Genomic DNA, 9,181 nt, shown 5'->3' with positions numbered 1-9,181 from the left:
GGCAGATTCTTTCCTTGTCTCTCAATTACTGGTTCAATTCTCTGAAGTCTAAAACAATGTTTGAAGATTAATTTATTTTGTAGATTTCTCAAACCCAGTTCATTTTCTTTTTGCAATATTTCTGTAGGTGCGATCAAACAGAGAAATGACAGAAAAAGAAAGAAAATAGACATTCGAGTAACAGAATTGCCACACACTGAATCCTTTGATAGTTGAGGAGTAGGGTTTGTTCAGAGCCAAGCCCCTCTAGAATTTTGCAGAGAAAAAGAGAAACATGAAGGCATTTCCATTTCACTTTTGGTTTATAATTAATTTAGGACCATTAACATTATATGGGGAAACAACAAAATTATCCCCACAGCATCTCATTCTCCTCTGGAAGAGTATCCAAAATAAATGCTTGATACTATGCTATGAAATACGTTTCTAAGAAACTCTTGGCTCCTTTTCTTATTTCCATCACCATCTACTAAAGAAACTCTTCAATGAAACCACACAGGTACCAGCTCAGAAAAAAAAATGTAATAAATAATTTGAAAACCTATGGCCCCAGAGAGCATTTTCCAACCAGTTACTTGGCTGTATTCACATTTTTCACATTAGCCAAGGGATTTTTGGAATAGCATAGAGATTTCTTTCAATAATATTTTAGACTCATTTTTTTCTAATGGTACTGCGTTCTGGGTTCTCTTTGTCTTTGTATCTCTCTCTCCCTCTCTCTCTCTCACTCCCTCAATCCCTCCCTTCATCCCTGTTTTCATGTTAAATCAATGTCTCCAACACAGCTATCCTGTACACCTTATCATGAGACTCATCAACATTTCAGGATCTTAGATCTGCTTTTCAATATCATTTAAAGAAATCGCAGTATAATGTAAATATGTATTTAGTAAGACTGATTCTATTGTTATTTACTTTGTGCAGAGATGTGAATTAGAATAAAATATTTAAAATAGAAGGAAATATTCAGAGAAAAGTTTTGAACCATTAATTAAATATACAGATATTTTCCTCTATCTGAAAAAAAAATTTAGATGTTACTTAGCAAGAAATAAAAGTTATCTCTAATGTATTTAGTTCATCTAGACAGAGAAAAGCAAAACAGAATTTAAATCAAAAGCATTTAAACTATTTTATCTATAAAATTATAAATTGTGTACCATACTTTTATTGAAATGGTTTATGATCTCATTGACTTTACTTTCAGTGTAACCCTGCAACCTGGAAAAGTGAGGACTCTCCCCAGCCCCTGAGCCTCCGGGTCTCCACACTTTGGGTGATTTAGAAGTGGGGAACCCCCTGAGTCGCAGTCCTTATTTTCCCCCTTCGTTTTTTTTTTTTTTTTTTTTTTGACAGGTAGAGTGGACAGTGAGAGAGAGAGACAGAGAGAAAGGTCTTCCTTTGCCGTTGGTTCACCCTCCAATGGCTGCCACAGCCGGCGCGCTGTGGCCGGCGCACCGCGCTGATCCGATGGCAGAAGCCAGGTGCTTACCCTGGTCTCCCATGGGGTGCAGGGCCCAAGTACTTGGGCCATCCTCCACTGCACTCCCTGGCCACAGCAGAGAGCTGGCCTGGAAGAGGGGCAACCGGGACAGAATCCGGCACCCTGACTGGGACTAGAACCCGGTGTGCTGGCACCACAAGGCGGAGGATTAGCCTAGTGAGCCACAGCGCCTGCTAATTTCCCCCTTTGTGGCACTTTCTGATCCTCCCTTCTAGAGTGGGGTTACAGAGGCATGCCTGTGGAGTAACCTGTCTTTTGGGTGTGGGGATAATGACTCTGTGGGATAGTCTGAAAAGTGGATCTTTCATACCTTAATTACTGTTACTCTTTCACTCCTGTTTTTATTATCTCCCTTGACATCTTTGACCTTCCTAAGATGGATCATCCAATAGCCTAACAGTTTCATTTATTTAGATTGTATCTTCATTCATCTTATTTCCATAGTCATTGACTTAGATGGTTACATTCAAGAATATGTAATCACTAATAACTGTATCAATTCTAAAATATCAACAATCTATAAACCACTGACCTTTTGCTTACTGGAGTTTTCTTACTCCTAGACTGCACTAATCCAACAACGCCTTAAAACATTGAAAGAATTATGGTTTCGTGATGCATTAAAATCCCTTTGTATTTATGTCATTTTCCTTCTTCATCCATTTATATACCGTGGTGTAGTACTATACTCATTCTGTTACACATACCCTTAAATCTTTAAGCCCTACTATCCCACAGTCAAATAATTGGCAATATCTAATTCTAGATAACCCAGTTAAGTGCTTATCTCAGATGACTGCATCTAAGAGTCTGATTACTATTTGAAGTAACATGACAAATTCATGATCTCAAATCCCAGATAATCCCCAACATCCCCAGACAATGTTAGTGTTTAATCTAATCATTTGTCTCTCTCACAGATGCCTTTTCTCCACCACCTCTCTTTGGAAATCTTTAACATCTTCCTTCCCTAGTCTCGATGAAGACTGACTTCATACATCATGAATAAAACAGATCCACTCCTCCAAGAACTGCCTTATCTTACTACAACCACACCTGAGAAACTGCAACTACAAAATGTCCTGCACTTACATCATGGGTTGAGACTTCTTTCTCTTTAAAATCTGAATTTTTCTTGTTCTTATTTAATGCCATTTGTGTACTCTGGGTCCACTCTCCCATGGCTTTGTAGAACTTCACTGCTTAGAAGTTCCTCTTTTCTTTCCTGTTTTATGTACTTCTCATTCTTATGATTCATTCCCATTATTATTCAAATGTGCCTAATAATTATCAAACTTTAAATGGAATTCTCTAGACTCCACATCCACCATCCATTACTGTTCCACTTCTCCAGTCCCTTTGCTAACACCAATCCTCCAAGGATCTGTCTGTAGTTTGGGTTCCCACTTCCTCAGTGACCATCCTGCACTCATTCCACGTGGACTTTTGTCCTCCTCACTCCATAGAAACTCCTCATATTAAAGTTGTTAACTACTTAATCTTTTGAAAGCTGGCGCTCAAGTTCTGTTGTCCATGTTAAATCATCTTTTAGAATTAGTTCACAGAGCAGATCATCCATACTTGTTGAAACTCCTTGTTCTTTTGGATATTTGTTCACCACCAATACCCATCTGGTTTAATCTTCTCCCTCCATTTTTTTTATCTCACCTCCCTTTTTCTTCTTCTTCTTTTTATTTGTTCTCCCTCATTGGACCTCAAAAATACAAGAATGCTCTGAAACTCGATATTCAGCCTTCAGCTCTCTTATTGCTTTCCTGTGATGCTCAGCAGCATGGTTATAAATACTATCTGTACCCTAAAGAGTCTCAAGTGTCCCCTGAACTCCATGATGATACATCTGACTGCCTATTTGAGTCCACTGGAATACTGAATTGCCATCTCAACACAAAGTGACCCCAAAAAAGTATAGATCTTCACCCACCACTTTGTTGATTAGAAAGAGAATCTAAGACTTTCCTTTGGTTCTGCTCCCCCTTCATTCTAAACATCAACTGCATTAGTAAGTTATGTCAGCTCTGCCTCCGAAATATTTTGTAAATCCAGTCTATGGCCATACAACCCTGAACGGGCCCGATCTCGTCTGATCTCGGAAGCTAAGCAGGGTCGGGCCTAGTTAGTACTTGGATGAGAGACCGCCTGGGAATACCGGGTGCTGTAGGCTTTAAAAAAAAAAAAAAAAAAGAAATACTTTGTAAATCCAAATACTTCTTACCATCACACTGCCAAAAATTGCAATACCAGGTCATCTCCTGGATGAGTTATTCTAATAAGCTTCCTAACTGGCTTCTGCATCTGTATTCTTCATTAAGATTTATTTATTTGAAAATCAGAGTTACAGAGAGAGGGAAAGATAGAGATAGAGAGAAATAAAGAAAGAGAAATAGAGAAGGAAAAGAAAGAGAAGGAGAGAGATCTTCCATCCAGTGTTTGTCCACAACATCCAGTCCTGAGCCAGACCAAAGCCAGGAACCAAGAAATTTTTCCGAGTCTCCCATGTGGGGTGACAGGGCCCAAACATCTGGGCCATCTTTTGGCTCTTTTCCTAGGCCATTAGCAGTGAGCTGGATCAGAAGTGGAGCAGATGGGACTTGGCCAGTACTCAATGGATTCCAGCCTCACAAGCAGTGGCTTTGCCTGCTACAGCACAACGTAGACCCCTCCATGCTCCCCACTCACCATTCTCTCCACACATCAAGAATGATTTTTGTCCAAGCTGGTGATCTTCTCACTTCCTTCTCTTTCATAAATTCTTCTAATTGTTTGTGACCAGATTATCGAAACTCCTCAGCATGGATTACAAGAACTGTGTAAACTGAAACTGACCTACTCCTCTGACCTCTGCTATCTCAATTCTCTCCATGTTCCTTATACGTATGTTACAGGGCCTCCCTTCTGTCCCAAATCTGGGAAGCCTGCTATTATCCTAGGCACTTGCCATTTTCCTGCTTGGAACTCTTCACTCTTTGAAATTTCCTTGACTGCTGGATTTTCATCACTGAGGTCCCAAATCCTAACTGACTTCCTTGGTGAGAACTTTCCTGATCATTTTAGCCAGAACAAATAAATATAAAGATAGATGATGATCTAAGATAGATTGACTGAGATAGATAAATACATAGATAGATCTTCCACCCACAGGTTGAGTCTACAAATGTCCACAAACACCAGGCTGGTCCAGACTGTAGTTGGGAGCTAGGAGCTCAGTTCATGTCTCCCACACGGGTACCAGGGACCCAATCACTTCAGTCATCACCTTCTGTCCCCAAGACTGTACATTAGTAGGAACCTGGAATGGAGAGAAGAGTTATGACTTGAACTGAGTACTCCAGTGTGGGATGTGGCTGTCCCAAGCTGCAGCTTAACTGATGCTCCAAATGCCTACCACCTAGATATTTCTTTTTTCTGTTTGTTTTTGTTTGCTTATTTATTTCAAAGTCAGAGTTACAGAGAGAGAGAGATCTTCCATCTGCTGATTTACTCCCCAGATGATTGCAATGGTCAGGGCTGGACCAGGCCTAAAAAAAGGAGCCAGGAGCTTCATCTGGGTAACCCATGTGGGTGGCAGGGGCCCACGCCCTTGGGCCAGCCTCCGCTGCTTTTCACAGGTCATTAACAGGGAGCTGAACTGGAAGTGAAACAGCCAGGGCTTTACCAACTTTGTCACACCAGCCCCCTACATTTTTCTTTACAGCACTCAACAGTAGATGGAATTATCTTACTCATTCAGTGTTCATGTTTAGTATCGTCTCTTACATCCCCCTGGAGCACAAGCTACTAGAATGCTTTGTTCACAGCATATCCCAAAGCAGTAGGGCAATTACCATGCTGATAAAAACATGAAGTCAGTTCACTGGACTAGCTACACTAACTCCCATCAAGATATAAACTGTTGAATACTTTTAACAAATTACAACAATTTTAATCCAGTGGATTATAGATGAGCAAACAATAAGAAAGCAATTCACGGCCTCTGATAATTTTCCATAAATTAATACAGGCTATCTCTAGTTTACAAAGCAGACTGTGCCAGGAGGTCAAATCTTGTGCCAGTCTGGTCGAGACAAACCAAGGCACCTGGGTTCCCTTCGTTCATGGAGGTCATTGATGACCATGCCTATCGAGGGAGGGCCTCTGTGTTTTGGGGTCTTTGGAAAACAACTGAGTCATATGAAAGACTTCTCTGTCCCTCCTCTCCTGAGTGTCAATCTTTAATTTAGAAGAAAAGAAAATTACAGCTCTTTTATTTGGCTGTATGAAAATTTATGGGGCAGGGTGGTTTCCAGGCTGCTGCTCCTGCCGGGCACCGCTCTGATGATGTATGCTTGTGACATGTCACCAGGGTAGCTCGGCTCTGATGATCCATTGCGGCAACAAGTCATTTGTCATACATCACTGTCTCGACAGCTGCCCCCATCTGGGCCTCTCCTATACACTCCAGCAGGGAGTCCTGGCTCAAAACAAGCTCCGTGTTCCTGCTGAACTTCCATGACCACGGAATTCACTGTATATTTCTTACCAGTAGTGGGAGAGAAGAAAAATAATGGTTACTAGCAAACTCTATTAGAGTATCTTAAAACATTTAAAGGTAAAGTGTTCATATATTGTGATTCCAGAAGCTACTAGCAAATGATAGTTATGGGAAGTTATATTTATGCTTTTAGATTTGCACGCTAGTACAAAACTACTAGTCAATAGATACACAGAGGGGGTGGCACTATGGCATAGCGGTTATATGTCTCCTCCTGTGACACCAGCATCCCATATGGGCGCTGGTTTGTTTCCTGGCTGCTCCACTTCCAATGTCACTCCTTGCTAACAGCCTGGGAAAAATAGCAGAAGATAGCATGAATACTTGGACCCCTGCCACCCACTTGGGAGACCTGGAAGAAGCTCCTCGCTCCTGGGTATGGCCTGACACAACCCCAACCATTGCAGCTATTTGAGAATTAAACAGTAGGGGGAAGATCAATCTCTCTCTCTCTTTCTCTCTGTGTGTGTTTGTGTGTGTGTTTCCTTCCCTCTCTGTAACTTTAGCTTTCCAAATAAATAAATAACTCTTTTAAAAAATAAAAAAAATAGATATGTAACATGAAGTCTGTCATCTCTTCTTCCAAGGGTTTTACATGCATTGACAGCTATAATCTTTTCTACAGTCCTACAAGAGAGATAGTATTACTATTACCCATTTTACAGTTGAGGGAAATGCGGCGCAGCAAGATTCACTTGCCTGTTGTCACACAGCAAAGTAGAAGAGACAGGACTTAGATCAAGGCAGCTGAGATCTTGAGTCCCAATCGCTAGTCCAACATCATACGCATTCACACATTATCCTAGAAGTCTTTGTATAGGCTTAGAGTGGCACCTGCCTTCCAGCATCAAATGAGCATGCAGATATTGTACAGGCATTTTACCACCCTTTAATAACATACTTGGCACTACTGATAATTATTAACGATAACTTCATTTAGAATTGCAGATTCTAAGTTTATACTGGAGGTTTTGTTTATGTTACTTAGGTCTCTCAACCTTGCAGGATATGATTCTATTCCCTTTTGTTCCAAATAGATGGATAGAGAAGTATATAGAAAATTTATTGAAGATATTTTCAAAATAAGTCATTTGAAAAGTATCCAGGGAGAAAATACTAAATGACTGGGGACAACTATATGTTTAAAAGGTGAATGCGTAGTTGGAAATAATCTCTATAGTAGAGATGCCATTCATATAGATTTGAAATTAACTGTTAAAAAATCTATAACCCTGCTTCTCAAATAAATAAAATAAATCTTAAAATAGTAAAAGGAATAAATAAATATTTGTTGGTTTCTTTTTTGAAAGCAAAATCTGCTTCTGTTTTGTCGCATAATTTATATTTATTAATTTAAAATGCTTCATGAATTATATATGTAATGGTTAAGACTTACTTATGTTAAGCACAAAAATAAGTGAGGAAAAGAATGAATCCAGAATGATTGAATAGATTCACTTAGGAATGGCAATAATTTATTCCCATTCTGAGCTTATAAACTGAAAAATCTTGAAAGAAATTGTAAAAATCCTGATCATAAATTATTAAATATTTCTATAAAGTTATTGTGCTAATCAACCTCATTAGCTTCAGGAAAATACTTACAGAATAAGGTTTTCCCTGAGCACGTTGCCAGCATGGAGAAAGGAAGGAAAAAGGTCTAAGGTCATAATTATCCTATGGATTAAACTACTTAAAATTTGCCTGTACTTTGCTATTGATTTTGGCATTAAAATGATTCCTGCAGCAGGAATTTTTTAAAGTCACTGCACAGCAGGGCTTTTTTTTTTTTTCTAATTGAGAATTAATGGCAATCATCTTACTCTTCCATACATTCGCTGTCTCTGTGTAGTGGCCTCACACTTCAGTTGCAGAGATGGTCTAAATTCTTCTGGAGACACAGCTAACAGACTGTCCTCACAGTAGCTCCAGCAAGAGCAACCAATCACTCAGTTACAAGTTTGGTTTCTCAATAATGAGGACATTATTGCCTGCTGTTCCTTTAGGTCTCAGATTCATTCTAACGTCTACTTTCCATTAAATATTTTCATTTAAATGTTCTGCCAATGCCTTAAACTCAATGTATTCCAAATGGGATTGACCTATACTGTTTTCTAATAGGCCAACATTACTTTCAAAATTTGCTGAATACCTCAGATAAATTTAATTTTTCCTTAATTCCTGAACGTTCACTTTTCTCATCACCAGTCACAGGAAGTCTATCATTTGTTTGTGCAGTTTTCCTTAAAATGTCTCCCAGATCTTCTTTCCTTTCTGCTTCCCACAAGCAAAACTGCATACTTGAAAATTCCTGGATTTTGATTACATACAGAAGTGGATTAATGTCCTTAACTTTCCATGTACTGAGTACACAACTTCGGATGAATACTTAAGCTCTCTGAATTTTATTATTTTTCTATAAATAAGAAACCATTTTATGTCTCATGTCATTTTTGTACTGGGCTTATAAGATGTAGGTGAAATTATATGTGTAAATTTCTTACTATAGGAACCATCAAAATTGGTGATGAGGAAATAACTATTTTATTATTGTTGTTGTTACTGTTGCTGTGTTATTTCAACTACCAGACAATAAACAGCCATTAACAGCAAGTGACAGAAACTAAATTAAGATATAGAGAAAAAAATTAAAAAATATTTTGCAAATATTGGTATGGAATGGGATCAGTCTCAAACTGCATCATCAAGGCTTTTTGCACCTCTTTCTTTATTTCATCTCTAGGACCATGTTAGGGCTTAAATTCATCCCTTCCAGTACCCTTAAGTTCCTGCATGTCTTGCCCAGAGACGGTCTTCCCATGGATGACACTGCTTTCTGTCACGTCTGAGTATATTCAGGTGAGAGCAATTTGGGATGCATGTTTATGACCTGAATAAAATAGCTCTGCTTGAAAGATGGGGCTTCCTAACAGATCAGTGTGGGTCTCATTTAGACTCAGGGAAAGGACCCAACGTTGAAGTGATTCCAGAACTGCACGGCATGCTATAAAATCAAAATCCAAAGAAAAGTACACCAGACAGTAACTCAACATACATCCCCCATACTTTACCATACAGCTAGATGTTCTAGTCTCTCAACTTCCTAATGCATACTGCACATCACTACT

General features: G+C 39.1%; 1 pseudogene; it reads left to right on the top strand.

Annotated features, from left to right (window-relative positions):
• Positions 1–3,567: 3,567 nt before the first annotated feature.
• LOC127484509 (5S ribosomal RNA) lies at positions 3,568–3,686 on the top strand (annotated as a pseudogene).
• The last annotated feature ends 5,495 nt before the right edge of the window (positions 3,687–9,181 follow it).

The sequence above is a fragment of the Oryctolagus cuniculus genome, chromosome 17 (genome assembly GCF_964237555.1).
Source record: "Oryctolagus cuniculus chromosome 17, mOryCun1.1, whole genome shotgun sequence".
NCBI lineage: Eukaryota > Metazoa > Chordata > Mammalia > Lagomorpha > Leporidae > Oryctolagus > Oryctolagus cuniculus.
This window is presented reverse-complemented; position numbering and strand designations above follow the sequence as displayed.